At 42.0% G+C, this 26,360-nt stretch overlaps 65 non-coding genes across 65 annotated transcripts; all 65 read left to right on the forward strand.

Annotated features, from left to right (window-relative positions):
* The first annotated feature begins 42 nt into the window (after positions 1-42).
* On the forward strand, positions 43-115 carry trnam-cau (transfer RNA methionine (anticodon CAU)). The gene has a single exon. It is a non-coding gene; the product is annotated as a tRNA-Met (tRNA).
* A 159-nt stretch (positions 116-274) lies between these two features.
* Positions 275-346, forward strand: trnaq-cug (transfer RNA glutamine (anticodon CUG)). Its single transcript has one exon. It is a non-coding gene; the product is annotated as a tRNA-Gln (tRNA).
* A 507-nt stretch (positions 347-853) lies between these two features.
* Positions 854-926, forward strand: trnam-cau (transfer RNA methionine (anticodon CAU)). Its single transcript has one exon. It is a non-coding gene; the product is annotated as a tRNA-Met (tRNA).
* A 159-nt stretch (positions 927-1,085) lies between these two features.
* On the forward strand, positions 1,086-1,157 carry trnaq-cug (transfer RNA glutamine (anticodon CUG)). Its single transcript has one exon. It is a non-coding gene; the product is annotated as a tRNA-Gln (tRNA).
* Positions 1,158-1,664: 507 nt separating this feature from the next.
* trnam-cau (transfer RNA methionine (anticodon CAU)) lies at positions 1,665-1,737 on the forward strand. The gene has a single exon. It is a non-coding gene; the product is annotated as a tRNA-Met (tRNA).
* A 159-nt stretch (positions 1,738-1,896) lies between these two features.
* Positions 1,897-1,968, forward strand: trnaq-cug (transfer RNA glutamine (anticodon CUG)). The gene has a single exon. It is a non-coding gene; the product is annotated as a tRNA-Gln (tRNA).
* Positions 1,969-2,475: 507 nt separating this feature from the next.
* Positions 2,476-2,548, forward strand: trnam-cau (transfer RNA methionine (anticodon CAU)). The gene has a single exon. It is a non-coding gene; the product is annotated as a tRNA-Met (tRNA).
* A 159-nt stretch (positions 2,549-2,707) lies between these two features.
* On the forward strand, positions 2,708-2,779 carry trnaq-cug (transfer RNA glutamine (anticodon CUG)). Its single transcript has one exon. It is a non-coding gene; the product is annotated as a tRNA-Gln (tRNA).
* A 507-nt stretch (positions 2,780-3,286) lies between these two features.
* Positions 3,287-3,359, forward strand: trnam-cau (transfer RNA methionine (anticodon CAU)). The gene has a single exon. It is a non-coding gene; the product is annotated as a tRNA-Met (tRNA).
* Positions 3,360-3,518: 159 nt separating this feature from the next.
* trnaq-cug (transfer RNA glutamine (anticodon CUG)) lies at positions 3,519-3,590 on the forward strand. The gene has a single exon. It is a non-coding gene; the product is annotated as a tRNA-Gln (tRNA).
* Positions 3,591-4,097: 507 nt separating this feature from the next.
* On the forward strand, positions 4,098-4,170 carry trnam-cau (transfer RNA methionine (anticodon CAU)). The gene has a single exon. It is a non-coding gene; the product is annotated as a tRNA-Met (tRNA).
* A 159-nt stretch (positions 4,171-4,329) lies between these two features.
* trnaq-cug (transfer RNA glutamine (anticodon CUG)) lies at positions 4,330-4,401 on the forward strand. The gene has a single exon. It is a non-coding gene; the product is annotated as a tRNA-Gln (tRNA).
* Positions 4,402-4,908: 507 nt separating this feature from the next.
* trnam-cau (transfer RNA methionine (anticodon CAU)) lies at positions 4,909-4,981 on the forward strand. Its single transcript has one exon. It is a non-coding gene; the product is annotated as a tRNA-Met (tRNA).
* A 159-nt stretch (positions 4,982-5,140) lies between these two features.
* On the forward strand, positions 5,141-5,212 carry trnaq-cug (transfer RNA glutamine (anticodon CUG)). The gene has a single exon. It is a non-coding gene; the product is annotated as a tRNA-Gln (tRNA).
* Positions 5,213-5,719: 507 nt separating this feature from the next.
* trnam-cau (transfer RNA methionine (anticodon CAU)) lies at positions 5,720-5,792 on the forward strand. Its single transcript has one exon. It is a non-coding gene; the product is annotated as a tRNA-Met (tRNA).
* Positions 5,793-5,951: 159 nt separating this feature from the next.
* On the forward strand, positions 5,952-6,023 carry trnaq-cug (transfer RNA glutamine (anticodon CUG)). Its single transcript has one exon. It is a non-coding gene; the product is annotated as a tRNA-Gln (tRNA).
* Positions 6,024-6,530: 507 nt separating this feature from the next.
* trnam-cau (transfer RNA methionine (anticodon CAU)) lies at positions 6,531-6,603 on the forward strand. The gene has a single exon. It is a non-coding gene; the product is annotated as a tRNA-Met (tRNA).
* A 159-nt stretch (positions 6,604-6,762) lies between these two features.
* Positions 6,763-6,834, forward strand: trnaq-cug (transfer RNA glutamine (anticodon CUG)). Its single transcript has one exon. It is a non-coding gene; the product is annotated as a tRNA-Gln (tRNA).
* Positions 6,835-7,341: 507 nt separating this feature from the next.
* Positions 7,342-7,414, forward strand: trnam-cau (transfer RNA methionine (anticodon CAU)). The gene has a single exon. It is a non-coding gene; the product is annotated as a tRNA-Met (tRNA).
* A 159-nt stretch (positions 7,415-7,573) lies between these two features.
* trnaq-cug (transfer RNA glutamine (anticodon CUG)) lies at positions 7,574-7,645 on the forward strand. The gene has a single exon. It is a non-coding gene; the product is annotated as a tRNA-Gln (tRNA).
* A 507-nt stretch (positions 7,646-8,152) lies between these two features.
* On the forward strand, positions 8,153-8,225 carry trnam-cau (transfer RNA methionine (anticodon CAU)). The gene has a single exon. It is a non-coding gene; the product is annotated as a tRNA-Met (tRNA).
* A 159-nt stretch (positions 8,226-8,384) lies between these two features.
* Positions 8,385-8,456, forward strand: trnaq-cug (transfer RNA glutamine (anticodon CUG)). The gene has a single exon. It is a non-coding gene; the product is annotated as a tRNA-Gln (tRNA).
* Positions 8,457-8,963: 507 nt separating this feature from the next.
* trnam-cau (transfer RNA methionine (anticodon CAU)) lies at positions 8,964-9,036 on the forward strand. Its single transcript has one exon. It is a non-coding gene; the product is annotated as a tRNA-Met (tRNA).
* A 159-nt stretch (positions 9,037-9,195) lies between these two features.
* Positions 9,196-9,267, forward strand: trnaq-cug (transfer RNA glutamine (anticodon CUG)). The gene has a single exon. It is a non-coding gene; the product is annotated as a tRNA-Gln (tRNA).
* Positions 9,268-9,774: 507 nt separating this feature from the next.
* Positions 9,775-9,847, forward strand: trnam-cau (transfer RNA methionine (anticodon CAU)). Its single transcript has one exon. It is a non-coding gene; the product is annotated as a tRNA-Met (tRNA).
* A 159-nt stretch (positions 9,848-10,006) lies between these two features.
* Positions 10,007-10,078, forward strand: trnaq-cug (transfer RNA glutamine (anticodon CUG)). Its single transcript has one exon. It is a non-coding gene; the product is annotated as a tRNA-Gln (tRNA).
* A 507-nt stretch (positions 10,079-10,585) lies between these two features.
* Positions 10,586-10,658, forward strand: trnam-cau (transfer RNA methionine (anticodon CAU)). The gene has a single exon. It is a non-coding gene; the product is annotated as a tRNA-Met (tRNA).
* Positions 10,659-10,817: 159 nt separating this feature from the next.
* trnaq-cug (transfer RNA glutamine (anticodon CUG)) lies at positions 10,818-10,889 on the forward strand. The gene has a single exon. It is a non-coding gene; the product is annotated as a tRNA-Gln (tRNA).
* Positions 10,890-11,396: 507 nt separating this feature from the next.
* trnam-cau (transfer RNA methionine (anticodon CAU)) lies at positions 11,397-11,469 on the forward strand. The gene has a single exon. It is a non-coding gene; the product is annotated as a tRNA-Met (tRNA).
* Positions 11,470-11,628: 159 nt separating this feature from the next.
* trnaq-cug (transfer RNA glutamine (anticodon CUG)) lies at positions 11,629-11,700 on the forward strand. Its single transcript has one exon. It is a non-coding gene; the product is annotated as a tRNA-Gln (tRNA).
* A 507-nt stretch (positions 11,701-12,207) lies between these two features.
* trnam-cau (transfer RNA methionine (anticodon CAU)) lies at positions 12,208-12,280 on the forward strand. Its single transcript has one exon. It is a non-coding gene; the product is annotated as a tRNA-Met (tRNA).
* Positions 12,281-12,439: 159 nt separating this feature from the next.
* On the forward strand, positions 12,440-12,511 carry trnaq-cug (transfer RNA glutamine (anticodon CUG)). The gene has a single exon. It is a non-coding gene; the product is annotated as a tRNA-Gln (tRNA).
* A 507-nt stretch (positions 12,512-13,018) lies between these two features.
* On the forward strand, positions 13,019-13,091 carry trnam-cau (transfer RNA methionine (anticodon CAU)). The gene has a single exon. It is a non-coding gene; the product is annotated as a tRNA-Met (tRNA).
* A 159-nt stretch (positions 13,092-13,250) lies between these two features.
* Positions 13,251-13,322, forward strand: trnaq-cug (transfer RNA glutamine (anticodon CUG)). The gene has a single exon. It is a non-coding gene; the product is annotated as a tRNA-Gln (tRNA).
* A 507-nt stretch (positions 13,323-13,829) lies between these two features.
* Positions 13,830-13,902, forward strand: trnam-cau (transfer RNA methionine (anticodon CAU)). The gene has a single exon. It is a non-coding gene; the product is annotated as a tRNA-Met (tRNA).
* A 159-nt stretch (positions 13,903-14,061) lies between these two features.
* Positions 14,062-14,133, forward strand: trnaq-cug (transfer RNA glutamine (anticodon CUG)). Its single transcript has one exon. It is a non-coding gene; the product is annotated as a tRNA-Gln (tRNA).
* A 507-nt stretch (positions 14,134-14,640) lies between these two features.
* trnam-cau (transfer RNA methionine (anticodon CAU)) lies at positions 14,641-14,713 on the forward strand. The gene has a single exon. It is a non-coding gene; the product is annotated as a tRNA-Met (tRNA).
* A 159-nt stretch (positions 14,714-14,872) lies between these two features.
* On the forward strand, positions 14,873-14,944 carry trnaq-cug (transfer RNA glutamine (anticodon CUG)). The gene has a single exon. It is a non-coding gene; the product is annotated as a tRNA-Gln (tRNA).
* Positions 14,945-15,451: 507 nt separating this feature from the next.
* Positions 15,452-15,524, forward strand: trnam-cau (transfer RNA methionine (anticodon CAU)). Its single transcript has one exon. It is a non-coding gene; the product is annotated as a tRNA-Met (tRNA).
* Positions 15,525-15,683: 159 nt separating this feature from the next.
* On the forward strand, positions 15,684-15,755 carry trnaq-cug (transfer RNA glutamine (anticodon CUG)). Its single transcript has one exon. It is a non-coding gene; the product is annotated as a tRNA-Gln (tRNA).
* Positions 15,756-16,262: 507 nt separating this feature from the next.
* Positions 16,263-16,335, forward strand: trnam-cau (transfer RNA methionine (anticodon CAU)). The gene has a single exon. It is a non-coding gene; the product is annotated as a tRNA-Met (tRNA).
* Positions 16,336-16,494: 159 nt separating this feature from the next.
* trnaq-cug (transfer RNA glutamine (anticodon CUG)) lies at positions 16,495-16,566 on the forward strand. The gene has a single exon. It is a non-coding gene; the product is annotated as a tRNA-Gln (tRNA).
* Positions 16,567-17,073: 507 nt separating this feature from the next.
* Positions 17,074-17,146, forward strand: trnam-cau (transfer RNA methionine (anticodon CAU)). The gene has a single exon. It is a non-coding gene; the product is annotated as a tRNA-Met (tRNA).
* A 159-nt stretch (positions 17,147-17,305) lies between these two features.
* Positions 17,306-17,377, forward strand: trnaq-cug (transfer RNA glutamine (anticodon CUG)). Its single transcript has one exon. It is a non-coding gene; the product is annotated as a tRNA-Gln (tRNA).
* Positions 17,378-17,884: 507 nt separating this feature from the next.
* trnam-cau (transfer RNA methionine (anticodon CAU)) lies at positions 17,885-17,957 on the forward strand. Its single transcript has one exon. It is a non-coding gene; the product is annotated as a tRNA-Met (tRNA).
* Positions 17,958-18,116: 159 nt separating this feature from the next.
* Positions 18,117-18,188, forward strand: trnaq-cug (transfer RNA glutamine (anticodon CUG)). Its single transcript has one exon. It is a non-coding gene; the product is annotated as a tRNA-Gln (tRNA).
* Positions 18,189-18,695: 507 nt separating this feature from the next.
* On the forward strand, positions 18,696-18,768 carry trnam-cau (transfer RNA methionine (anticodon CAU)). The gene has a single exon. It is a non-coding gene; the product is annotated as a tRNA-Met (tRNA).
* Positions 18,769-18,927: 159 nt separating this feature from the next.
* On the forward strand, positions 18,928-18,999 carry trnaq-cug (transfer RNA glutamine (anticodon CUG)). Its single transcript has one exon. It is a non-coding gene; the product is annotated as a tRNA-Gln (tRNA).
* A 507-nt stretch (positions 19,000-19,506) lies between these two features.
* trnam-cau (transfer RNA methionine (anticodon CAU)) lies at positions 19,507-19,579 on the forward strand. Its single transcript has one exon. It is a non-coding gene; the product is annotated as a tRNA-Met (tRNA).
* A 159-nt stretch (positions 19,580-19,738) lies between these two features.
* Positions 19,739-19,810, forward strand: trnaq-cug (transfer RNA glutamine (anticodon CUG)). Its single transcript has one exon. It is a non-coding gene; the product is annotated as a tRNA-Gln (tRNA).
* Positions 19,811-20,317: 507 nt separating this feature from the next.
* trnam-cau (transfer RNA methionine (anticodon CAU)) lies at positions 20,318-20,390 on the forward strand. The gene has a single exon. It is a non-coding gene; the product is annotated as a tRNA-Met (tRNA).
* A 159-nt stretch (positions 20,391-20,549) lies between these two features.
* On the forward strand, positions 20,550-20,621 carry trnaq-cug (transfer RNA glutamine (anticodon CUG)). Its single transcript has one exon. It is a non-coding gene; the product is annotated as a tRNA-Gln (tRNA).
* A 507-nt stretch (positions 20,622-21,128) lies between these two features.
* trnam-cau (transfer RNA methionine (anticodon CAU)) lies at positions 21,129-21,201 on the forward strand. The gene has a single exon. It is a non-coding gene; the product is annotated as a tRNA-Met (tRNA).
* Positions 21,202-21,360: 159 nt separating this feature from the next.
* trnaq-cug (transfer RNA glutamine (anticodon CUG)) lies at positions 21,361-21,432 on the forward strand. The gene has a single exon. It is a non-coding gene; the product is annotated as a tRNA-Gln (tRNA).
* Positions 21,433-21,939: 507 nt separating this feature from the next.
* trnam-cau (transfer RNA methionine (anticodon CAU)) lies at positions 21,940-22,012 on the forward strand. The gene has a single exon. It is a non-coding gene; the product is annotated as a tRNA-Met (tRNA).
* Positions 22,013-22,171: 159 nt separating this feature from the next.
* On the forward strand, positions 22,172-22,243 carry trnaq-cug (transfer RNA glutamine (anticodon CUG)). Its single transcript has one exon. It is a non-coding gene; the product is annotated as a tRNA-Gln (tRNA).
* A 507-nt stretch (positions 22,244-22,750) lies between these two features.
* On the forward strand, positions 22,751-22,823 carry trnam-cau (transfer RNA methionine (anticodon CAU)). The gene has a single exon. It is a non-coding gene; the product is annotated as a tRNA-Met (tRNA).
* A 159-nt stretch (positions 22,824-22,982) lies between these two features.
* trnaq-cug (transfer RNA glutamine (anticodon CUG)) lies at positions 22,983-23,054 on the forward strand. The gene has a single exon. It is a non-coding gene; the product is annotated as a tRNA-Gln (tRNA).
* Positions 23,055-23,561: 507 nt separating this feature from the next.
* Positions 23,562-23,634, forward strand: trnam-cau (transfer RNA methionine (anticodon CAU)). Its single transcript has one exon. It is a non-coding gene; the product is annotated as a tRNA-Met (tRNA).
* A 752-nt stretch (positions 23,635-24,386) lies between these two features.
* Positions 24,387-24,459, forward strand: trnam-cau (transfer RNA methionine (anticodon CAU)). Its single transcript has one exon. It is a non-coding gene; the product is annotated as a tRNA-Met (tRNA).
* Positions 24,460-24,618: 159 nt separating this feature from the next.
* Positions 24,619-24,690, forward strand: trnaq-cug (transfer RNA glutamine (anticodon CUG)). The gene has a single exon. It is a non-coding gene; the product is annotated as a tRNA-Gln (tRNA).
* Positions 24,691-25,197: 507 nt separating this feature from the next.
* Positions 25,198-25,270, forward strand: trnam-cau (transfer RNA methionine (anticodon CAU)). Its single transcript has one exon. It is a non-coding gene; the product is annotated as a tRNA-Met (tRNA).
* Positions 25,271-25,429: 159 nt separating this feature from the next.
* trnaq-cug (transfer RNA glutamine (anticodon CUG)) lies at positions 25,430-25,501 on the forward strand. The gene has a single exon. It is a non-coding gene; the product is annotated as a tRNA-Gln (tRNA).
* Positions 25,502-26,008: 507 nt separating this feature from the next.
* trnam-cau (transfer RNA methionine (anticodon CAU)) lies at positions 26,009-26,081 on the forward strand. Its single transcript has one exon. It is a non-coding gene; the product is annotated as a tRNA-Met (tRNA).
* A 159-nt stretch (positions 26,082-26,240) lies between these two features.
* Positions 26,241-26,312, forward strand: trnaq-cug (transfer RNA glutamine (anticodon CUG)). The gene has a single exon. It is a non-coding gene; the product is annotated as a tRNA-Gln (tRNA).
* Positions 26,313-26,360: the final 48 nt, after the last annotated feature.

The following is a 26,360-nucleotide window of genomic DNA, read 5'->3' on the forward strand; positions in this document are numbered from 1 at the left end:
TGAGCTCATACACTTGAAATGTGTACATAAAGTCCTTTTCGGGCCTCGTTGGCGCAGTAGGCAGCGTGTCAGTCTCATAATCTGAAGGCCGTGAGTTCGACCCTCACACGGGGCAGTGATTTTAACGCTCTTTTCTCAATTTTGTTATGCCTGCACACACAAATGCTACGTAAGTTTCCTTCTGTCAGCAATGAAACAGTCCAATAGATGTGATGCTGGAGATCTGGCACCTCACGCAGACCAGGTGAGGTGGGCAGTTTATTTGTCTACCTGGGGTTCCATGGTGTAATGGTTAGCACTCTGGACTCTGAATCCAGTAATCCGAGTTCAAGTCTCGGTGGAACCTTAATTGTTTGGCTTTTTGTAGTGGTGCAATCTTGAGTCTTTGGTTAGAATTCTTACCTGCAGGGCCAATTTGCTGCGTTTAAGGTTGGAGACTTCCCATGGAGAAAACTCAAAGATTCTGGGAACCCTCGGGTGTTAAATTGAGGTAACAGAATCTTTCCACTCGGCATGGCACAACTTCATTCAAATGATTTAGTTGACCAAATACAGAAAAACGGCCAATCCAAAAACATTTCATAATGAAACACATTTGAGATAAAAGAGAAAAGGCAATCGAAAACAAGACAAAAGGTGATCAATTGACACATAAAAACATTGAAGCCAGATATATTAGTCCCTGTAACACCAATAGGGCGTTCATCTTTAATGTTTGAGGTGTCAAGTCCAGGGAAAAGCCATTTGAGATATCTGTCTATGAATCTTATTACACCTTGCTGATCTTGACTTTATTGTAATTGAAACAAATTGAGCTCATACACTTGAAATGTGTACATAAAGTCCTTTTCGGGCCTCGTTGGCGCAGTAGGCAGCGCGTCAGTCTCATAATCTGAAGGCCGTGAGTTCGACCCTCACACGGGGCAGTGATTTTAACGCTCTTTCCTCAATTTTGTTATGCCTGCACACACAAATGCTACGTAAGTTTCCTTCTGTCAGCAATGAAACAGTCCAATAGATTTGATGCTGGAGATCTGGCACCTCACGCAGACCAGGTGAGGTGGGCAGTTTATTTGTCTACCTGGGGTTCCATGGTGTAATGGTTAGCACTCTGGACTCTGAATCCAGTAATCCGAGTTCAAGTCTCGGTGGAACCTTAATCGTTTAGCTGTTTGTAGTGGTGCAATCTTGAGTCTTTGGTTAGAATTCTTACCTGCAGGGCCAATTTGCTGCGTTTAAGGTTGGGGACTTGCCATGGAGAAAACTCAGAGATTCTGGGAACCCTCGGGTGTTAAATTGAGGAAACAGAATCTTTCCACTCGGCATGGCACAACTTCATTCAAATGATTTAGTTGACCAAATACAGAAAAACGGTCATTCCAAAAACGTTTAATTATGAAAGACATTTGAGATAAAAGAGAAAAGGCAATCGAAAACAAGACAAAAGGTGATCAATTGACACATAAAAACATTGAAGCCAGATATATTAGTCTCTGTAACACCAATAGGGCGTTCATCTGTAATGTTTGAGGTGTCAAGTCCAGGGAAAAGCCATTTGAGATATCTGTCTATGAATCTTATTACACCTTGCTGCTCTTGACTTTATTGTAATTGAAACAAATTGAGCTCATACACTTGAAATGTGTACATAAAGTCCTTTTCGGGCCTCGTTGGCGCAGTAGGCAGCGCGTCAGTCTCATAATCTGAAGGCCGTGAGTTCGACCCTCACAGGGGGCAGTGATTTTATCGCTCTTTCCTCAATTTTGTTATGCCTGCACACACAAATGCTACGTAAGTTTCCTTCTGTCAGCAATGAAACAGTCCAATAGATTTGATGCTGGAGATCTGGCACCTCACGCAGACCAGGTGAGGTGGGCAGTTTATTTGTCTACCTGGGGTTCCATGGTGTAATGGTTAGCACTCTGGACTCTGAATCCAGTAATCCGAGTTCAAGTCTCGGTGGAACCTTAATTGTTTGGCTTTTTGTAGTGGTGCAATCTTGAGTCTTTGGTTAGAATTCTTACCTGCAGGGCCAATTTGCTGCGTTTAAGGTTGGAGACTTCCCATGGAGAAAACTCAAAGATTCTGGGAACCCTCGGGTGTTAAATTGAGGAAACAGAATCTTTCCACTCGGCATGGCACAACTTCATTCAAATGATTTAGTTGACCAAATACAGAAAAACGGCCAATCCAAAAACATTTCATAATGAAACACATTTGAGATAAAAGAGAAAAGGCAATCGAAAACAAGACAAAAGGTGATCAATTGACACATAAAAACATTGAAGCCAGATATATTAGTCCCTGTAACACCAATAGGGCGTTCATCTTTAATGTTTGAGGTGTCAAGTCCAGGGAAAAGCCATTTGAGATATCTGTCTATGAATCTTTTTACACCTTGCTGATCTTGACTTTATTGTAATTGAAACAAATTGAGCTCATACACTTGAAATGTGTACATAAAGTCCTTTTCGGGCCTCGTTGGCGCAGTAGGCAGCGCGTCAGTCTCATAATCTGAAGGCCGTGAGTTCGACCCTCACACGGGGCAGTGATTTTAACGCTCTTTCCTCAATTTTGTTATGCCTGCACACACAAATGCTACGTAAGTTTCCTTCTGTCAGCAATGAAACAGTCCAATAGATTTGATGCTGGAGATCTGGCACCTCACGCAGACCAGGTGAGGTGGGCAGTTTATTTGTCTACCTGGGGTTCCATGGTGTAATGGTTAGCACTCTGGACTCTGAATCCAGTAATCCGAGTTCAAGTCTCGGTGGAACCTTAATCGTTTAGCTGTTTGTAGTGGTGCAATCTTGAGTCTTTGGTTAGAATTCTTACCTGCAGGGCCAATTTGCTGCGTTTAAGGTTGGGGACTTGCCATGGAGAAAACTCAGAGATTCTGGGAACCCTCGGGTGTTAAATTGAGGAAACAGAATCTTTCCACTCGGCATGGCACAACTTCATTCAAATGATTTAGTTGACCAAATACAGAAAAACGGTCATTCCAAAAACGTTTAATTATGAAAGACATTTGAGATAAAAGAGAAAAGGCAATCGAAAACAAGACAAAAGGTGATCAATTGACACATAAAAACATTGAAGCCAGATATATTAGTCTCTGTAACACCAATAGGGCGTTCATCTGTAATGTTTGAGGTGTCAAGTCCAGGGAAAAGCCATTTGAGATATCTGTCTATGAATCTTATTACACCTTGCTGCTCTTGACTTTATTGTAATTGAAACAAATTGAGCTCATACACTTGAAATGTGTACATAAAGTCCTTTTCGGGCCTCGTTGGCGCAGTAGGCAGCGCGTCAGTCTCATAATCTGAAGGCCGTGAGTTCGACCCTCACAGGGGGCAGTGATTTTAACGCTCTTTCCTCAATTTTGTTATGCCTGCACACACAAATGCTACGTAAGTTTCCTTCTGTCAGCAATGAAACAGTCCAATAGATTTGATGCTGGAGATCTGGCACCTCACGCAGACCAGGTGAGGTGGGCAGTTTATTTGTCTACCTGGGGTTCCATGGTGTAATGGTTAGCACTCTGGACTCTGAATCCAGTAATCCGAGTTCAAGTCTCGGTGGAACCTTAATTGTTTGGCTTTTTGTAGTGGTGCAATCTTGAGTCTTTGGTTAGAATTCTTACCTGCAGGGCCAATTTGCTGCGTTTAAGGTTGGAGACTTCCCATGGAGAAAACTCAAAGATTCTGGGAACCCTCGGGTGTTAAATTGAGGAAACAGAATCTTTCCACTCGGCATGGCACAACTTCATTCAAATGATTTAGTTGACCAAATACAGAAAAACGGCCAATCCAAAAACATTTCATAATGAAACACATTTGAGATAAAAGAGAAAAGGCAATCGAAAACAAGACAAAAGGTGATCAATTGACACATAAAAACATTGAAGCCAGATATATTAGTCCCTGTAACACCAATAGGGCGTTCATCTTTAATGTTTGAGGTGTCAAGTCCAGGGAAAAGCCATTTGAGATATCTGTCTATGAATCTTTTTACACCTTGCTGATCTTGACTTTATTGTAATTGAAACAAATTGAGCTCATACACTTGAAATGTGTACATAAAGTCCTTTTCGGGCCTCGTTGGCGCAGTAGGCAGCGCGTCAGTCTCATAATCTGAAGGCCGTGAGTTCGACCCTCACACGGGGCAGTGATTTTAACGCTCTTTCCTCAATTTTGTTATGCCTGCACACACAAATGCTACGTAAGTTTCCTTCTGTCAGCAATGAAACAGTCCAATAGATTTGATGCTGGAGATCTGGCACCTCACGCAGACCAGGTGAGGTGGGCAGTTTATTTGTCTACCTGGGGTTCCATGGTGTAATGGTTAGCACTCTGGACTCTGAATCCAGTAATCCGAGTTCAAGTCTCGGTGGAACCTTAATCGTTTAGCTGTTTGTAGTGGTGCAATCTTGAGTCTTTGGTTAGAATTCTTACCTGCAGGGCCAATTTGCTGCGTTTAAGGTTGGGGACTTGCCATGGAGAAAACTCAGAGATTCTGGGAACCCTCGGGTGTTAAATTGAGGAAACAGAATCTTTCCACTCGGCATGGCACAACTTCATTCAAATGATTTAGTTGACCAAATACAGAAAAACGGTCATTCCAAAAACGTTTAATTATGAAAGACATTTGAGATAAAAGAGAAAAGGCAATCGAAAACAAGACAAAAGGTGATCAATTGACACATAAAAACATTGAAGCCAGATATATTAGTCTCTGTAACACCAATAGGGCGTTCATCTGTAATGTTTGAGGTGTCAAGTCCAGGGAAAAGCCATTTGAGATATCTGTCTATGAATCTTATTACACCTTGCTGCTCTTGACTTTATTGTAATTGAAACAAATTGAGCTCATACACTTGAAATGTGTACATAAAGTCCTTTTCGGGCCTCGTTGGCGCAGTAGGCAGCGCGTCAGTCTCATAATCTGAAGGCCGTGAGTTCGACCCTCACAGGGGGCAGTGATTTTAACGCTCTTTCCTCAATTTTGTTATGCCTGCACACACAAATGCTACGTAAGTTTCCTTCTGTCAGCAATGAAACAGTCCAATAGATTTGATGCTGGAGATCTGGCACCTCACGCAGACCAGGTGAGGTGGGCAGTTTATTTGTCTACCTGGGGTTCCATGGTGTAATGGTTAGCACTCTGGACTCTGAATCCAGTAATCCGAGTTCAAGTCTCGGTGGAACCTTAATTGTTTGGCTTTTTGTAGTGGTGCAATCTTGAGTCTTTGGTTAGAATTCTTACCTGCAGGGCCAATTTGCTGCGTTTAAGGTTGGAGACTTCCCATGGAGAAAACTCAAAGATTCTGGGAACCCTCGGGTGTTAAATTGAGGAAACAGAATCTTTCCACTCGGCATGGCACAACTTCATTCAAATGATTTAGTTGACCAAATACAGAAAAACGGCCAATCCAAAAACATTTCATAATGAAACACATTTGAGATAAAAGAGAAAAGGCAATCGAAAACAAGACAAAAGGTGATCAATTGACACATAAAAACATTGAAGCCAGATATATTAGTCCCTGTAACACCAATAGGGCGTTCATCTTTAATGTTTGAGGTGTCAAGTCCAGGGAAAAGCCATTTGAGATATCTGTCTATGAATCTTTTTACACCTTGCTGATCTTGACTTTATTGTAATTGAAACAAATTGAGCTCATACACTTGAAATGTGTACATAAAGTCCTTTTCGGGCCTCGTTGGCGCAGTAGGCAGCGCGTCAGTCTCATAATCTGAAGGCCGTGAGTTCGACCCTCACACGGGGCAGTGATTTTAACGCTCTTTCCTCAATTTTGTTATGCCTGCACACACAAATGCTACGTAAGTTTCCTTCTGTCAGCAATGAAACAGTCCAATAGATTTGATGCTGGAGATCTGGCACCTCACGCAGACCAGGTGAGGTGGGCAGTTTATTTGTCTACCTGGGGTTCCATGGTGTAATGGTTAGCACTCTGGACTCTGAATCCAGTAATCCGAGTTCAAGTCTCGGTGGAACCTTAATCGTTTAGCTGTTTGTAGTGGTGCAATCTTGAGTCTTTGGTTAGAATTCTTACCTGCAGGGCCAATTTGCTGCGTTTAAGGTTGGGGACTTGCCATGGAGAAAACTCAGAGATTCTGGGAACCCTCGGGTGTTAAATTGAGGAAACAGAATCTTTCCACTCGGCATGGCACAACTTCATTCAAATGATTTAGTTGACCAAATACAGAAAAACGGTCATTCCAAAAACGTTTAATTATGAAACACATTTGAGATAAAAGAGAAAAGGCAATCGAAAACAAGACAAAAGGTGATCAATTGACACATAAAAACATTGAAGCCAGATATATTAGTCTCTGTAACACCAATAGGGCGTTCATCTGTAATGTTTGAGGTGTCAAGTCCAGGGAAAAGCCATTTGAGATATCTGTCTATGAATCTTATTACACCTTGCTGCTCTTGACTTTATTGTAATTGAAACAAATTGAGCTCATACACTTGAAATGTGTACATAAAGTCCTTTTCGGGCCTCGTTGGCGCAGTAGGCAGCGCGTCAGTCTCATAATCTGAAGGCCGTGAGTTCGACCCTCACAGGGGGCAGTGATTTTAACGCTCTTTCCTCAATTTTGTTATGCCTGCACACACAAATGCTACGTAAGTTTCCTTCTGTCAGCAATGAAACAGTCCAATAGATTTGATGCTGGAGATCTGGCACCTCACGCAGACCAGGTGAGGTGGGCAGTTTATTTGTCTACCTGGGGTTCCATGGTGTAATGGTTAGCACTCTGGACTCTGAATCCAGTAATCCGAGTTCAAGTCTCGGTGGAACCTTAATTGTTTGGCTTTTTGTAGTGGTGCAATCTTGAGTCTTTGGTTAGAATTCTTACCTGCAGGGCCAATTTGCTGCGTTTAAGGTTGGAGACTTCCCATGGAGAAAACTCAAAGATTCTGGGAACCCTCGGGTGTTAAATTGAGGAAACAGAATCTTTCCACTCGGCATGGCACAACTTCATTCAAATGATTTAGTTGACCAAATACAGAAAAACGGCCAATCCAAAAACATTTCATAATGAAACACATTTGAGATAAAAGAGAAAAGGCAATCGAAAACAAGACAAAAGGTGATCAATTGACACATAAAAACATTGAAGCCAGATATATTAGTCCCTGTAACACCAATAGGGCGTTCATCTTTAATGTTTGAGGTGTCAAGTCCAGGGAAAAGCCATTTGAGATATCTGTCTATGAATCTTTTTACACCTTGCTGATCTTGACTTTATTGTAATTGAAACAAATTGAGCTCATACACTTGAAATGTGTACATAAAGTCCTTTTCGGGCCTCGTTGGCGCAGTAGGCAGCGCGTCAGTCTCATAATCTGAAGGCCGTGAGTTCGACCCTCACACGGGGCAGTGATTTTAACGCTCTTTCCTCAATTTTGTTATGCCTGCACACACAAATGCTACGTAAGTTTCCTTCTGTCAGCAATGAAACAGTCCAATAGATTTGATGCTGGAGATCTGGCACCTCACGCAGACCAGGTGAGGTGGGCAGTTTATTTGTCTACCTGGGGTTCCATGGTGTAATGGTTAGCACTCTGGACTCTGAATCCAGTAATCCGAGTTCAAGTCTCGGTGGAACCTTAATCGTTTAGCTGTTTGTAGTGGTGCAATCTTGAGTCTTTGGTTAGAATTCTTACCTGCAGGGCCAATTTGCTGCGTTTAAGGTTGGGGACTTGCCATGGAGAAAACTCAGAGATTCTGGGAACCCTCGGGTGTTAAATTGAGGAAACAGAATCTTTCCACTCGGCATGGCACAACTTCATTCAAATGATTTAGTTGACCAAATACAGAAAAACGGTCATTCCAAAAACGTTTAATTATGAAAGACATTTGAGATAAAAGAGAAAAGGCAATCGAAAACAAGACAAAAGGTGATCAATTGACACATAAAAACATTGAAGCCAGATATATTAGTCTCTGTAACACCAATAGGGCGTTCATCTGTAATGTTTGAGGTGTCAAGTCCAGGGAAAAGCCATTTGAGATATCTGTCTATGAATCTTATTACACCTTGCTGCTCTTGACTTTATTGTAATTGAAACAAATTGAGCTCATACACTTGAAATGTGTACATAAAGTCCTTTTCGGGCCTCGTTGGCGCAGTAGGCAGCGCGTCAGTCTCATAATCTGAAGGCCGTGAGTTCGACCCTCACAGGGGGCAGTGATTTTAACGCTCTTTCCTCAATTTTGTTATGCCTGCACACACAAATGCTACGTAAGTTTCCTTCTGTCAGCAATGAAACAGTCCAATAGATTTGATGCTGGAGATCTGGCACCTCACGCAGACCAGGTGAGGTGGGCAGTTTATTTGTCTACCTGGGGTTCCATGGTGTAATGGTTAGCACTCTGGACTCTGAATCCAGTAATCCGAGTTCAAGTCTCGGTGGAACCTTAATTGTTTGGCTTTTTGTAGTGGTGCAATCTTGAGTCTTTGGTTAGAATTCTTACCTGCAGGGCCAATTTGCTGCGTTTAAGGTTGGAGACTTCCCATGGAGAAAACTCAAAGATTCTGGGAACCCTCGGGTGTTAAATTGAGGAAACAGAATCTTTCCACTCGGCATGGCACAACTTCATTCAAATGATTTAGTTGACCAAATACAGAAAAACGGCCAATCCAAAAACATTTCATAATGAAACACATTTGAGATAAAAGAGAAAAGGCAATCGAAAACAAGACAAAAGGTGATCAATTGACACATAAAAACATTGAAGCCAGATATATTAGTCCCTGTAACACCAATAGGGCGTTCATCTTTAATGTTTGAGGTGTCAAGTCCAGGGAAAAGCCATTTGAGATATCTGTCTATGAATCTTTTTACACCTTGCTGATCTTGACTTTATTGTAATTGAAACAAATTGAGCTCATACACTTGAAATGTGTACATAAAGTCCTTTTCGGGCCTCGTTGGCGCAGTAGGCAGCGCGTCAGTCTCATAATCTGAAGGCCGTGAGTTCGACCCTCACACGGGGCAGTGATTTTAACGCTCTTTCCTCAATTTTGTTATGCCTGCACACACAAATGCTACGTAAGTTTCCTTCTGTCAGCAATGAAACAGTCCAATAGATTTGATGCTGGAGATCTGGCACCTCACGCAGACCAGGTGAGGTGGGCAGTTTATTTGTCTACCTGGGGTTCCATGGTGTAATGGTTAGCACTCTGGACTCTGAATCCAGTAATCCGAGTTCAAGTCTCGGTGGAACCTTAATCGTTTAGCTGTTTGTAGTGGTGCAATCTTGAGTCTTTGGTTAGAATTCTTACCTGCAGGGCCAATTTGCTGCGTTTAAGGTTGGGGACTTGCCATGGAGAAAACTCAGAGATTCTGGGAACCCTCGGGTGTTAAATTGAGGAAACAGAATCTTTCCACTCGGCATGGCACAACTTCATTCAAATGATTTAGTTGACCAAATACAGAAAAACGGTCATTCCAAAAACGTTTAATTATGAAACACATTTGAGATAAAAGAGAAAAGGCAATCGAAAACAAGACAAAAGGTGATCAATTGACACATAAAAACATTGAAGCCAGATATATTAGTCTCTGTAACACCAATAGGGCGTTCATCTGTAATGTTTGAGGTGTCAAGTCCAGGGAAAAGCCATTTGAGATATCTGTCTATGAATCTTATTACACCTTGCTGCTCTTGACTTTATTGTAATTGAAACAAATTGAGCTCATACACTTGAAATGTGTACATAAAGTCCTTTTCGGGCCTCGTTGGCGCAGTAGGCAGCGCGTCAGTCTCATAATCTGAAGGCCGTGAGTTCGACCCTCACACGGGGCAGTGATTTTAACGCTCTTTTCTCAATTTTGTTATGCCTGCACACACAAATGCTACGTAAGTTTCCTTCTGTCAGCAATGAAACAGTCCAATAGATGTGATGCTGGAGATCTGGCACCTCACGCAGACCAGGTGAGGTGGGCAGTTTATTTGTCTACCTGGGGTTCCATGGTGTAATGGTTAGCACTCTGGACTCTGAATCCAGTAATCCGAGTTCAAGTCTCGGTGGAACCTTAATTGTTTGGCTTTTTGTAGTGGTGCAATCTTGAGTCTTTGGTTAGAATTCTTACCTGCAGGGCCAATTTGCTGCGTTTAAGGTTGGAGACTTCCCATGGAGAAAACTCAAAGATTCTGGGAACCCTCGGGTGTTAAATTGAGGTAACAGAATCTTTCCACTCGGCATGGCACAACTTCATTCAAATGATTTAGTTGACCAAATACAGAAAAACGGCCAATCCAAAAACATTTCATAATGAAACACATTTGAGATAAAAGAGAAAAGGCAATCGAAAACAAGACAAAAGGTGATCAATTGACACATAAAAACATTGAAGCCAGATATATTAGTCCCTGTAACACCAATAGGGCGTTCATCTTTAATGTTTGAGGTGTCAAGTCCAGGGAAAAGCCATTTGAGATATCTGTCTATGAATCTTATTACACCTTGCTGATCTTGACTTTATTGTAATTGAAACAAATTGAGCTCATACACTTGAAATGTGTACATAAAGTCCTTTTCGGGCCTCGTTGGCGCAGTAGGCAGCGCGTCAGTCTCATAATCTGAAGGCCGTGAGTTCGACCCTCACACGGGGCAGTGATTTTAACGCTCTTTCCTCAATTTTGTTATGCCTGCACACACAAATGCTACGTAAGTTTCCTTCTGTCAGCAATGAAACAGTCCAATAGATTTGATGCTGGAGATCTGGCACCTCACGCAGACCAGGTGAGGTGGGCAGTTTATTTGTCTACCTGGGGTTCCATGGTGTAATGGTTAGCACTCTGGACTCTGAATCCAGTAATCCGAGTTCAAGTCTCGGTGGAACCTTAATCGTTTAGCTGTTTGTAGTGGTGCAATCTTGAGTCTTTGGTTAGAATTCTTACCTGCAGGGCCAATTTGCTGCGTTTAAGGTTGGGGACTTGCCATGGAGAAAACTCAGAGATTCTGGGAACCCTCGGGTGTTAAATTGAGGAAACAGAATCTTTCCACTCGGCATGGCACAACTTCATTCAAATGATTTAGTTGACCAAATACAGAAAAACGGTCATTCCAAAAACGTTTAATTATGAAAGACATTTGAGATAAAAGAGAAAAGGCAATCGAAAACAAGACAAAAGGTGATCAATTGACACATAAAAACATTGAAGCCAGATATATTAGTCTCTGTAACACCAATAGGGCGTTCATCTGTAATGTTTGAGGTGTCAAGTCCAGGGAAAAGCCATTTGAGATATCTGTCTATGAATCTTATTACACCTTGCTGCTCTTGACTTTATTGTAATTGAAACAAATTGAGCTCATACACTTGAAATGTGTACATAAAGTCCTTTTCGGGCCTCGTTGGCGCAGTAGGCAGCGCGTCAGTCTCATAATCTGAAGGCCGTGAGTTCGACCCTCACAGGGGGCAGTGATTTTAACGCTCTTTCCTCAATTTTGTTATGCCTGCACACACAAATGCTACGTAAGTTTCCTTCTGTCAGCAATGAAACAGTCCAATAGATTTGATGCTGGAGATCTGGCACCTCACGCAGACCAGGTGAGGTGGGCAGTTTATTTGTCTACCTGGGGTTCCATGGTGTAATGGTTAGCACTCTGGACTCTGAATCCAGTAATCCGAGTTCAAGTCTCGGTGGAACCTTAATTGTTTGGCTTTTTGTAGTGGTGCAATCTTGAGTCTTTGGTTAGAATTCTTACCTGCAGGGCCAATTTGCTGCGTTTAAGGTTGGAGACTTCCCATGGAGAAAACTCAAAGATTCTGGGAACCCTCGGGTGTTAAATTGAGGAAACAGAATCTTTCCACTCGGCATGGCACAACTTCATTCAAATGATTTAGTTGACCAAATACAGAAAAACGGCCAATCCAAAAACATTTCATAATGAAACACATTTGAGATAAAAGAGAAAAGGCAATCGAAAACAAGACAAAAGGTGATCAATTGACACATAAAAACATTGAAGCCAGATATATTAGTCCCTGTAACACCAATAGGGCGTTCATCTTTAATGTTTGAGGTGTCAAGTCCAGGGAAAAGCCATTTGAGATATCTGTCTATGAATCTTATTACACCTTGCTGATCTTGACTTTATTGTAATTGAAACAAATTGAGCTCATACACTTGAAATGTGTACATAAAGTCCTTTTCGGGCCTCGTTGGCGCAGTAGGCAGCGCGTCAGTCTCATAATCTGAAGGCCGTGAGTTCGACCCTCACACGGGGCAGTGATTTTAACGCTCTTTCCTCAATTTTGTTATGCCTGCACACACAAATGCTACGTAAGTTTCCTTCTGTCAGCAATGAAACAGTCCAATAGATTTGATGCTGGAGATCTGGCACCTCACGCAGACCAGGTGAGGTGGGCAGTTTATTTGTCTACCTGGGGTTCCATGGTGTAATGGTTAGCACTCTGGACTCTGAATCCAGTAATCCGAGTTCAAGTCTCGGTGGAACCTTAATCGTTTAGCTGTTTGTAGTGGTGCAATCTTGAGTCTTTGGTTAGAATTCTTACCTGCAGGGCCAATTTGCTGCGTTTAAGGTTGGGGACTTGCCATGGAGAAAACTCAGAGATTCTGGGAACCCTCGGGTGTTAAATTGAGGAAACAGAATCTTTCCACTCGGCATGGCACAACTTCATTCAAATGATTTAGTTGACCAAATACAGAAAAACGGTCATTCCAAAAACGTTTAATTATGAAAGACATTTGAGATAAAAGAGAAAAGGCAATCGAAAACAAGACAAAAGGTGATCAATTGACACATAAAAACATTGAAGCCAGATATATTAGTCTCTGTAACACCAATAGGGCGTTCATCTGTAATGTTTGAGGTGTCAAGTCCAGGGAAAAGCCATTTGAGATATCTGTCTATGAATCTTATTACACCTTGCTGCTCTTGACTTTATTGTAATTGAAACAAATTGAGCTCATACACTTGAAATGTGTACATAAAGTCCTTTTCGGGCCTCGTTGGCGCAGTAGGCAGCGCGTCAGTCTCATAATCTGAAGGCCGTGAGTTCGACCCTCACAGGGGGCAGTGATTTTAACGCTCTTTCCTCAATTTTGTTATGCCTGCACACACAAATGCTACGTAAGTTTCCTTCTGTCAGCAATGAAACAGTCCAATAGATTTGATGCTGGAGATCTGGCACCTCACGCAGACCAGGTGAGGTGGGCAGTTTATTTGTCTACCTGGGGTTCCATGGTGTAATGGTTAGCACTCTGGACTCTGAATCCAGTAATCCGAGTTCAAGTCTCGGTGGAACCTTAATTGTTTGGCTTTTTGTAGTGGTGCAATCTTGAGTCTTTGGTTAGAATTCTTACCTGCAGGGCCAATTTGCTGCGTTTAAGGTTGGAGACTTCCCATGGAGAAAACTCAAAGATTCTGGGAACCCTCGGGTGTTAAATTGAGGAAACAGAATCTTTCCACTCGGCATGGCACAACTTCATTCAAATGATTTAGTTGACCAAATACAGAAAAACGGCCAATCCAAAAACATTTCATAATGAAACACATTTGAGATAAAAGAGAAAAGGCAATCGAAAACAAGACAAAAGGTGATCAATTGACACATAAAAACATTGAAGCCAGATATATTAGTCCCTGTAACACCAATAGGGCGTTCATCTTTAATGTTTGAGGTGTCAAGTCCAGGGAAAAGCCATTTGAGATATCTGTCTATGAATCTTATTACACCTTGCTGATCTTGACTTTATTGTAAGTGAAACAAATTGAGCTCATACACTTGAAATGTGTACATAAAGTCCTTTTCGGGCCTCGTTGGCGCAGTAGGCAGCGCGTCAGTCTCATAATCTGAAGGCCGTGAGTTCGACCCTCACACGGGGCAGTGATTTTAACGCTCTTTCCTCAATTTTGTTATGCCTGCACACACAAATGCTACGTAAGTTTCCTTCTGTCAGCAATGAAACAGTCCAATAGATTTGATGCTGGAGATCTGGCACCTCACGCAGACCAGGTGAGGTGGGCAGTTTATTTGTCTACCTGGGGTTCCATGGTGTAATGGTTAGCACTCTGGACTCTGAATCCAGTAATCCGAGTTCAAGTCTCGGTGGAACCTTAATCGTTTAGCTGTTTGTAGTGGTGCAATCTTGAGTCTTTGGTTAGAATTCTTACCTGCAGGGCCAATTTGCTGCGTTTAAGGTTGGGGACTTGCCATGGAGAAAACTCAGAGATTCTGGGAACCCTCGGGTGTTAAATTGAGGAAACAGAATCTTTCCACTCGGCATGGCACAACTTCATTCAAATGATTTAGTTGACCAAATACAGAAAAACGGTCATTCCAAAAACGTTTAATTATGAAAGACATTTGAGATAAAAGAGAAAAGGCAATCGAAAACAAGACAAAAGGTGATCAATTGACACATAAAAACATTGAAGCCAGATATATTAGTCTCTGTAACACCAATAGGGCGTTCATCTGTAATGTTTGAGGTGTCAAGTCCAGGGAAAAGCCATTTGAGATATCTGTCTATGAATCTTATTACACCTTGCTGCTCTTGACTTTATTGTAATTGAAACAAATTGAGCTCATACACTTGAAATGTGTACATAAAGTCCTTTTCGGGCCTCGTTGGCGCAGTAGGCAGCGCGTCAGTCTCATAATCTGAAGGCCGTGAGTTCGACCCTCACAGGGGGCAGTGATTTTAACGCTCTTTCCTCAATTTTGTTATGCCTGCACACACAAATGCTACGTAAGTTTCCTTCTGTCAGCAATGAAACAGTCCAATAGATTTGATGCTGGAGATCTGGCACCTCACGCAGACCAGGTGAGGTGGGCAGTTTATTTGTCTACCTGGGGTTCCATGGTGTAATGGTTAGCACTCTGGACTCTGAATCCAGTAATCCGAGTTCAAGTCTCGGTGGAACCTTAATTGTTTGGCTTTTTGTAGTGGTGCAATCTTGAGTCTTTGGTTAGAATTCTTACCTGCAGGGCCAATTTGCTGCGTTTAAGGTTGGAGACTTCCCATGGAGAAAACTCAAAGATTCTGGGAACCCTCGGGTGTTAAATTGAGGAAACAGAATCTTTCCACTCGGCATGGCACAACTTCATTCAAATGATTTAGTTGACCAAATACAGAAAAACGGCCAATCCAAAAACATTTCATAATGAAACACATTTGAGATAAAAGAGAAAAGGCAATCGAAAACAAGACAAAAGGTGATCAATTGACACATAAAAACATTGAAGCCAGATATATTAGTCCCTGTAACACCAATAGGGCGTTCATCTTTAATGTTTGAGGTGTCAAGTCCAGGGAAAAGCCATTTGAGATATCTGTCTATGAATCTTATTACACCTTGCTGATCTTGACTTTATTGTAATTGAAACAAATTGAGCTCATACACTTGAAATGTGTACATAAAGTCCTTTTCGGGCCTCGTTGGCGCAGTAGGCAGCGCGTCAGTCTCATAATCTGAAGGCCGTGAGTTCGACCCTCACACGGGGCAGTGATTTTAACGCTCTTTCCTCAATTTTGTTATGCCTGCACACACAAATGCTACGTAAGTTTCCTTCTGTCAGCAATGAAACAGTCCAATAGATTTGATGCTGGAGATCTGGCACCTCACGCAGACCAGGTGAGGTGGGCAGTTTATTTGTCTACCTGGGGTTCCATGGTGTAATGGTTAGCACTCTGGACTCTGAATCCAGTAATCCGAGTTCAAGTCTCGGTGGAACCTTAATCGTTTAGCTGTTTGTAGTGGTGCAATCTTGAGTCTTTGGTTAGAATTCTTACCTGCAGGGCCAATTTGCTGCGTTTAAGGTTGGGGACTTGCCATGGAGAAAACTCAGAGATTCTGGGAACCCTCGGGTGTTAAATTGAGGAAACAGAATCTTTCCACTCGGCATGGCACAACTTCATTCAAATGATTTAGTTGACCAAATACAGAAAAACGGTCATTCCAAAAACGTTTAATTATGAAACACATTTGAGATAAAAGAGAAAAGGCAATCGAAAACAAGACAAAAGGTGATCAATTGACACATAAAAACATTGAAGCCAGATATATTAGTCTCTGTAACACCAATAGGGCGTTCATCTGTAATGTTTGAGGTGTCAAGTCCAGGGAAAAGCCATTTGAGATATCTGTCTATGAATCTTATTACACCTTGCTGCTCTTGACTTTATTGTAATTGAAACAAATTGAGCTCATACACTTGAAATGTGTACATAAAGTCCTTTTCGGGCCTCGTTGGCGCAGTAGGCAGCGCGTCAGTCTCATAATCTGAAGGCCGTGAGTTCGACCCTCACACGGGGCAGTGATTTTAACGCTCTTTTCTCAATTTTGTTATGCCTGCACACACAAATGCTACGTAAGTTTCCTTCTGTCAGCAATGAAACAGTCCAATAGATGTGATGCTGGAGATCTGGCACCTCACGCAGACCAGGTGAGGTGGGCAGTTTATTTGTCTACCTGGGGTTCCATGGTGTAATGGTTAGCACTCTGGACTCTGAATCCAGTAATCCGAGTTCAAGTCTCGGTGGAACCTTAATTGTTTGGCTTTTTTTAGTGGTGCAATCTTGAGTCTTTGGTTAGAATTCTTACCTGCAGGGCCAATTTGCTGCGTTTAAGGTTGGAGACTTCCCATGGAGAAAACTCAAAGATTCTGGGAACCCTCGGGTGTTAAATTGAGGTAACAGAATCTTTCCACTCGGCATGGCACAACTTCATTCAAATGATTTAGTTGACCAAATACAGAAAAACGGCCAATCCAAAAACATTTCATAATGAAACACATTTGAGATAAAAGAGAAAAGGCAATCGAAAACAAGACAAAAGGTGATCAATTGACACATAAAAACATTGAAGCCAGATATATTAGTCCCTGTAACACCAATAGGGCGTTCATCTTTAATGTTTGAGGTGTCAAGTCCAGGGAAAAGCCATTTGAGATATCTGTCTATGAATCTTATTACACCTTGCTGATCTTGACTTTATTGTAATTGAAACAAATTGAGCTCATACACTTGAAATGTGTACATAAAGTCCTTTTCGGGCCTCGTTGGCGCAGTAGGCAGCGCGTCAGTCTCATAATCTGAAGGCCGTGAGTTCGACCCTCACACGGGGCAGTGATTTTAACGCTCTTTCCTCAATTTTGTTATGCCTGCACACACAAATGCTACGTAAGTTTCCTTCTGTCAGCAATGAAACAGTCCAATAGATTTGATGCTGGAGATCTGGCACCTCACGCAGACCAGGTGAGGTGGGCAGTTTATTTGTCTACCTGGGGTTCCATGGTGTAATGGTTAGCACTCTGGACTCTGAATCCAGTAATCCGAGTTCAAGTCTCGGTGGAACCTTAATCGTTTAGCTGTTTGTAGTGGTGCAATCTTGAGTCTTTGGTTAGAATTCTTACCTGCAGGGCCAATTTGCTGCGTTTAAGGTTGGGGACTTGCCATGGAGAAAACTCAGAGATTCTGGGAACCCTCGGGTGTTAAATTGAGGAAACAGAATCTTTCCACTCGGCATGGCACAACTTCATTCAAATGATTTAGTTGACCAAATACAGAAAAACGGTCATTCCAAAAACGTTTAATTATGAAAGACATTTGAGATAAAAGAGAAAAGGCAATCGAAAACAAGACAAAAGGTGATCAATTGACACATAAAAACATTGAAGCCAGATATATTAGTCTCTGTAACACCAATAGGGCGTTCATCTGTAATGTTTGAGGTGTCAAGTCCAGGGAAAAGCCATTTGAGATATCTGTCTATGAATCTTATTACACCTTGCTGCTCTTGACTTTATTGTAATTGAAACAAATTGAGCTCATACACTTGAAATGTGTACATAAAGTCCTTTTCGGGCCTCGTTGGCGCAGTAGGCAGCGCGTCAGTCTCATAATCTGAAGGCCGTGAGTTCGACCCTCACAGGGGGCAGTGATTTTAACGCTCTTTCCTCAATTTTGTTATGCCTGCACACACAAATGCTACGTAAGTTTCCTTCTGTCAGCAATGAAACAGTCCAATAGATTTGATGCTGGAGATCTGGCACCTCACGCAGACCAGGTGAGGTGGGCAGTTTATTTGTCTACCTGGGGTTCCATGGTGTAATGGTTAGCACTCTGGACTCTGAATCCAGTAATCCGAGTTCAAGTCTCGGTGGAACCTTAATTGTTTGGCTTTTTGTAGTGGTGCAATCTTGAGTCTTTGGTTAGAATTCTTACCTGCAGGGCCAATTTGCTGCGTTTAAGGTTGGAGACTTCCCATGGAGAAAACTCAAAGATTCTGGGAACCCTCGGGTGTTAAATTGAGGAAACAGAATCTTTCCACTCGGCATGGCACAACTTCATTCAAATGATTTAGTTGACCAAATACAGAAAAACGGCCAATCCAAAAACATTTCATAATGAAACACATTTGAGATAAAAGAGAAAAGGCAATCGAAAACAAGACAAAAGGTGATCAATTGACACATAAAAACATTGAAGCCAGATATATTAGTCCCTGTAACACCAATAGGGCGTTCATCTTTAATGTTTGAGGTGTCAAGTCCAGGGAAAAGCCATTTGAGATATCTGTCTATGAATCTTATTACACCTTGCTGATCTTGACTTTATTGTAATTGAAACAAATTGAGCTCATACACTTGAAATGTGTACATAAAGTCCTTTTCGGGCCTCGTTGGCGCAGTAGGCAGCGCGTCAGTCTCATAATCTGAAGGCCGTGAGTTCGACCCTCACACGGGGCAGTGATTTTAACGCTCTTTCCTCAATTTTGTTATGCCTGCACACACAAATGCTACGTAAGTTTCCTTCTGTCAGCAATGAAACAGTCCAATAGATTTGATGCTGGAGATCTGGCACCTCACGCAGACCAGGTGAGGTGGGCAGTTTATTTGTCTACCTGGGGTTCCATGGTGTAATGGTTAGCACTCTGGACTCTGAATCCAGTAATCCGAGTTCAAGTCTCGGTGGAACCTTAATCGTTTAGCTGTTTGTAGTGGTGCAATCTTGAGTCTTTGGTTAGAATTCTTACCTGCAGGGCCAATTTGCTGCGTTTAAGGTTGGGGACTTGCCATGGAGAAAACTCAGAGATTCTGGGAACCCTCGGGTGTTAAATTGAGGAAACAGAATCTTTCCACTCGGCATGGCACAACTTCATTCAAATGATTTAGTTGACCAAATACAGAAAAACGGTCATTCCAAAAACGTTTAATTATGAAAGACATTTGAGATAAAAGAGAAAAGGCAATCGAAAACAAGACAAAAGGTGATCAATTGACACATAAAAACATTGAAGCCAGATATATTAGTCTCTGTAACACCAATAGGGCGTTCATCTGTAATGTTTGAGGTGTCAAGTCCAGGGAAAAGCCATTTGAGATATCTGTCTATGAATCTTATTACACCTTGCTGCTCTTGACTTTATTGTAATTGAAACAAATTGAGCTCATACACTTGAAATGTGTACATAAAGTCCTTTTCGGGCCTCGTTGGCGCAGTAGGCAGCGCGTCAGTCTCATAATCTGAAGGCCGTGAGTTCGACCCTCACAGGGGGCAGTGATTTTAACGCTCTTTCCTCAATTTTGTTATGCCTGCACACACAAATGCTACGTAAGTTTCCTTCTGTCAGCAATGAAACAGTCCAATAGATTTGATGCTGGAGATCTGGCACCTCACGCAGACCAGGTGAGGTGGGCAGTTTATTTGTCTACCTGGGGTTCCATGGTGTAATGGTTAGCACTCTGGACTCTGAATCCAGTAATCCGAGTTCAAGTCTCGGTGGAACCTTAATTGTTTGGCTTTTTGTAGTGGTGCAATCTTGAGTCTTTGGTTAGAATTCTTACCTGCAGGGCCAATTTGCTGCGTTTAAGGTTGGAGACTTCCCATGGAGAAAACTCAAAGATTCTGGGAACCCTCGGGTGTTAAATTGAGGTAACAGAATCTTTCCACTCGGCATGGCACAACTTCATTCAAATGATTTAGTTGACCAAATACAGAAAAACGGCCAATCCAAAAACATTTCATAATGAAACACATTTGAGATAAAAGAGAAAAGGCAATCGAAAACAAGACAAAAGGTGATCAATTGACACATAAAAACATTGAAGCCAGATATATTAGTCCCTGTAACACCAATAGGGCGTTCATCTTTAATGTTTGAGGTGTCAAGTCCAGGGAAAAGCCATTTGAGATATCTGTCTATGAATCTTATTACACCTTGCTGATCTTGACTTTATTGTAATTGAAACAAATTGAGCTCATACACTTGAAATGTGTACATAAAGTCCTTTTCGGGCCTCGTTGGCGCAGTAGGCAGCGCGTCAGTCTCATAATCTGAAGGCCGTGAGTTCGACCCTCACACGGGGCAGTGATTTTAACGCTCTTTCCTCAATTTTGTTATGCCTGCACACACAAATGCTACGTAAGTTTCCTTCTGTCAGCAATGAAACAGTCCAATAGATTTGATGCTGGAGATCTGGCACCTCACGCAGACCAGGTGAGGTGGGCAGTTTATTTGTCTACCTGGGGTTCCATGGTGTAATGGTTAGCACTCTGGACTCTGAATCCAGTAATCCGAGTTCAAGTCTCGGTGGAACCTTAATCGTTTAGCTGTTTGTAGTGGTGCAATCTTGAGTCTTTGGTTAGAATTCTTACCTGCAGGGCCAATTTGCTGCGTTTAAGGTTGGGGACTTGCCATGGAGAAAACTCAGAGATTCTGGGAACCCTCGGGTGTTAAATTGAGGAAACAGAATCTTTCCACTCGGCATGGCACAACTTCATTCAAATGATTTAGTTGACCAAATACAGAAAAACGGTCATTCCAAAAACGTTTAATTATGAAACACATTTGAGATAAAAGAGAAAAGGCAATCGAAAACAAGACAAAAGGTGATCAATTGACACATAAAAACATTGAAGCCAGATATATTAGTCTCTGTAACACCAATAGGGCGTTCATCTGTAATGTTTGAGGTGTCAAGTCCAGGGAAAAGCCATTTGAGATATCTGTCTATGAATCTTATTACACCTTGCTGCTCTTGACTTTATTGTAATTGAAACAAATTGAGCTCATACACTTGAAATGTGTACATAAAGTCCTTTTCGGGCCTCGTTGGCGCAGTAGGCAGCGCGTCAGTCTCATAATCTGAAGGCCGTGAGTTCGACCCTCACACGGGGCAGTGATTTTAACGCTCTTTTCTCAATTTTGTTATGCCTGCACACACAAATGCTACGTAAGTTTCCTTCTGTCAGCAATGAAACAGTCCAATAGATGTGATGCTGGAGATCTGGCACCTCACGCAGACCAGGTGAGGTGGGCAGTTTATTTGTCTACCTGGGGTTCCATGGTGTAATGGTTAGCACTCTGGACTCTGAATCCAGTAATCCGAGTTCAAGTCTCGGTGGAACCTTAATTGTTTGGCTTTTTGTAGTGGTGCAATCTTGAGTCTTTGGTTAGAATTCTTACCTGCAGGGCCAATTTGCTGCGTTTAAGGTTGGAGACTTCCCATGGAGAAAACTCAAAGATTCTGGGAACCCTCGGGTGTTAAATTGAGGTAACAGAATCTTTCCACTCGGCATGGCACAACTTCATTCAAATGATTTAGTTGACCAAATACAGAAAAACGGCCAATCCAAAAACATTTCATAATGAAACACATTTGAGATAAAAGAGAAAAGGCAATCGAAAACAAGACAAAAGGTGATCAATTGACACATAAAAACATTGAAGCCAGATATATTAGTCCCTGTAACACCAATAGGGCGTTCATCTTTAATGTTTGAGGTGTCAAGTCCAGGGAAAAGCCATTTGAGATATCTGTCTATGAATCTTATTACACCTTGCTGATCTTGACTTTATTGTAATTGAAACAAATTGAGCTCATACACTTGAAATGTGTACATAAAGTCCTTTTCGGGCCTCGTTGGCGCAGTAGGCAGCGCGTCAGTCTCATAATCTGAAGGCCGTGAGTTCGACCCTCACACGGGGCAGTGATTTTAACGCTCTTTCCTCAATTTTGTTATGCCTGCACACACAAATGCTACGTAAGTTTCCTTCTGTCAGCAATGAAACAGTCCAATAGATTTGATGCTGGAGATCTGGCACCTCACGCAGACCAGGTGAGGTGGGCAGTTTATTTGTCTACCTGGGGTTCCATGGTGTAATGGTTAGCACTCTGGACTCTGAATCCAGTAATCCGAGTTCAAGTCTCGGTGGAACCTTAATCGTTTAGCTGTTTGTAGTGGTGTAATCTTGAGTCTTTGGTTAGAATTCTTACCTGCAGGGCCAATTTGCTGCGTTTAAGGTTGGGGACTTGCCATGGAGAAAACTCAGAGATTCTGGGAACCCTCGGGTGTTAAATTGAGGAAACAGAATCTTTCCACTCGGCATGGCACAACTTCATTCAAATGATTTAGTTGACCAAATACAGAAAAACGGTCATTCCAAAAACGTTTAATTATGAAAGACATTTGAGATAAAAGAGAAAAGGCAATCGAAAACAAGACAAAAGGTGATCAATTGACACATAAAAACATTGAAGCCAGATATATTAGTCTCTGTAACACCAATAGGGCGTTCATCTGTAATGTTTGAGGTGTCAAGTCCAGGGAAAAGCCATTTGAGATATCTGTCTATGAATCTTATTACACCTTGCTGCTCTTGACTTTATTGTAATTGAAACAAATTGAGCTCATACACTTGAAATGTGTACATAAAGTCCTTTTCGGGCCTCGTTGGCGCAGTAGGCAGCGCGTCAGTCTCATAATCTGAAGGCCGTGAGTTCGACCCTCACAGGGGGCAGTGATTTTAACGCTCTTTCCTCAATTTTGTTATGCCTGCACACACAAATGCTACGTAAGTTTCCTTCTGTCAGCAATGAAACAGTCCAATAGATTTGATGCTGGAGATCTGGCACCTCACGCAGACCAGGTGAGGTGGGCAGTTTATTTGTCTACCTGGGGTTCCATGGTGTAATGGTTAGCACTCTGGACTCTGAATCCAGTAATCCGAGTTCAAGTCTCGGTGGAACCTTAATTGTTTGGCTTTTTGTAGTGGTGCAATCTTGAGTCTTTGGTTAGAATTCTTACCTGCAGGGCCAATTTGCTGCGTTTAAGGTTGGAGACTTCCCATGGAGAAAACTCAAAGATTCTGGGAACCCTCGGGTGTTAAATTGAGGTAACAGAATCTTTCCACTCGGCATGGCACAACTTCATTCAAATGATTTAGTTGACCAAATACAGAAAAACGGCCAATTCAAAAACATTTCATAATGAAACACATTTGAGATAAAAGAGAAAAGGCAATCGAAAACAAGACAAAAGGTGATCAATTGACACATAAAAACATTGAAGCCAGATATATTAGTCTCTGTAACACCAATAGGGCGTTCATCTGTAATGTTTGAGGTGTCAAGTCCAGGGAAAAGCCATTTGAGATATCTGTCTATGAATCTTATTACACCTTGCTGCTCTTGACTTTATTGTAATTGAAACAAATTGAGCTCATACACTTGAAATGTGTACATAAAGTCCTTTTCGGGTCTCGTTGGCGCAGTAGGCAGCGCGTCAGTCTCATAATCTGAAGGTCGTGAGTTCGACCCTCACACGGGGCAGTGATTTTAACGCTCTTTTCTCAATTTTGTTATGCCTGCACACACAAATGCTACGTAAGTTTCCTTCTGTCAGCAATGAAACAGTCCAATAGATTTGATGCTGGAGATCTGGCACCTCACGCAGACCAGGTGAGGTGGGCAGTTTATTTGTCTACCTGGGGTTCCATGGTGTAATGGTTAGCACTCTGGACTCTGAATCCAGTTCAAGTCTCGGTGGAACCTTAATCGTTTAGCAGTTTGTAGTGGTGCAATCTTGAGTCTTTGGTTAGAATTCTTACCTGGTTAGAATTCTTACCTGCAGGGCCAATTTGCTGCGTTTAAGGTTGGAGACTTGCCATGGAGAAAACTCAGAGATTCTGGGAACCCTCGGGTGTTAATGTTAAATTGAGGTAACAGAATCTTTCCACTCGGCATGGCACAACTTCATTCAAATGATTTAGTTGACCAAATACAGAAAAACGGCCAATCCAAAAACGTTTCATTATGAAACACATTTGAGATAAAAGAGAAAAGGCAATCGAAAACAAGACAAAAGGTGATCAATTGACACATAAAAACATTGAAGCCAGATATATTAGTCCCTGTAACACCAATAGGGCGTTCATCTTTAATGTTTGAGGTGTCAAGTCCAGGGAAAAGCCATTTGAGATATCTGTCTATGAATCTTATTACACCTTGCTGCTCTTGACTTTATTGTAATTGAAACAAATTGAGCTCATACACTTGAAATGTGTACATAAAGTCCTTTTCGGGCCTCGTTGGCGCAGTAGGCAGCGCGTCACTCTCATAATCTGAAGGCCGTGAGTTCGACCCTCACACGGGGCAGTGATTTTAACGCTCTTTCCTCAATTTTGTTATGCCTGCACACACAAATGCTACGTAAGTTTCCTTCTGTCAGCAATGAAACAGTCCAATAGATTTGATGCTGGACATCTGGCACCTCACGCAGACCAGGTGAGGTGGGCAGTTGATTTGTCTACCTGGGGTTCCATGGTGTAATGGTTAGCACTCTGGACTCTGAATCCAGTAATCCGAGTTCAAGTCTCGGTGGAACCTTAATTGTTTGGCTTTTTGTAGTGGTGCAATCTTGAGTCTTTGGTTAGAATTCTTACCTGCAGGGCCAATTTGCTGCGTTTAAGGTTGGGGACTTGCCATGGAGAAAACTCAGAGATTCTGGGAACCCTCGGGTGTTAAATTGAGGAAACAGAATCTTTCCACTCGGCATGGCACAACTTCATTCAAATGATTTAGTTGACCAAATACAGAAAAACGGTCATTCCAAAAACGTTTAATTATGAAAGACATTTGAGATAAAAGAGAAAAGGCAATCGAAAACAAGACAAAAGGTGATCAATTGACACATAAAAACATTGAAGCCAGATATATTAGTCTCTGTAACACCAATAGGGCGTTCATCTGTAATGTTTGAGGTGTCAAGTCCAGGGAAAAGCCATTTGAGATATCTGTCTATGAATCTTATTACACCTTGCTGCTCTTGACTTTATTGTAATTGAAACAAATTGAGCTCATACACTTGAAATGTGTACATAAAGTCCTTTTCGGGCCTCGTTGGCGCAGTAGGCAGCGCGTCAGTCTCATAATCTGAAGGCCGTGAGTTCGACCCTCACAGGGGGCAGTGATTTTAACGCTCTTTCCTCAATTTTGTTATGCCTGCACACACAAATGCTACGTAAGTTTCCTTCTGTCAGCAATGAAACAGTCCAATAGATTTGATGCTGGAGATCTGGCACCTCACGCAGACCAGGTGAGGTGGGCAGTTTATTTGTCTACCTGGGGTTCCATGGTGTAATGGTTAGCACTCTGGACTCTGAATCCAGTAATCCGAGTTCAAGTCTCGGTGGAACCTTAATTGTTTGGCTTTTTGTAGTGGTGCAATCTTGAGTCTTTGGTTAGAATTCTTACCTGCAGGGCCAATTTGCTGCGTTTAAGGTTGGAGACTTCCCATGGAGAAAACTCAAAGATTCTGGGAACCCTCGGGTGTTAAATTGAGGAAACAGAATCTTTCCACTCGGCATGGCACAACTTCATTCAAATGATTTAGTTGACCAAATACAGAAAAACGGCCAATCCAAAAACATTTCATAATGAAACACATTTGAGATAAAAGAGAAAAGGCAATCGAAAACAAGACAAAAGGTGATCAATTGACACATAAAAACATTGAAGCCAGATATATTAGTCCCTGTAACACCAATAGGGCGTTCATCTTTAATGTTTGAGGTGTCAAGTCCAGGGAAAAGCCATTTGAGATATCTGTCTATGAATCTTATTACACCTTGCTGATCTTGACTTTATTGTAATTGAAACAAATTGAGCTCATACACTTGAAATGTGTACATAAAGTCCTTTTCGGGCCTCGTTGGCGCAGTAGGCAGCGCGTCAGTCTCATAATCTGAAGGCCGTGAGTTCGACCCTCACACGGGGCAGTGATTTTAACGCTCTTTCCTCAATTTTGTTATGCCTGCACACACAAATGCTACGTAAGTTTCCTTCTGTCAGCAATGAAACAGTCCAATAGATTTGATGCTGGAGATCTGGCACCTCACGCAGACCAGGTGAGGTGGGCAGTTTATTTGTCTACCTGGGGTTCCATGGTGTAATGGTTAGCACTCTGGACTCTGAATCCAGTTATCCGAGTTCAAGTCTCGGTGGAACCTTAATCGTTTAGCTGTTTGTAGTGGTGCAATCTTGAGTCTTTGGTTAGA

The sequence above is a fragment of the Pungitius pungitius genome, chromosome 6 (assembly GCF_949316345.1).
Source record: "Pungitius pungitius chromosome 6, fPunPun2.1, whole genome shotgun sequence".
In the NCBI taxonomy this organism is placed as follows: Eukaryota; Metazoa; Chordata; class Actinopteri; order Perciformes; family Gasterosteidae; genus Pungitius; species Pungitius pungitius.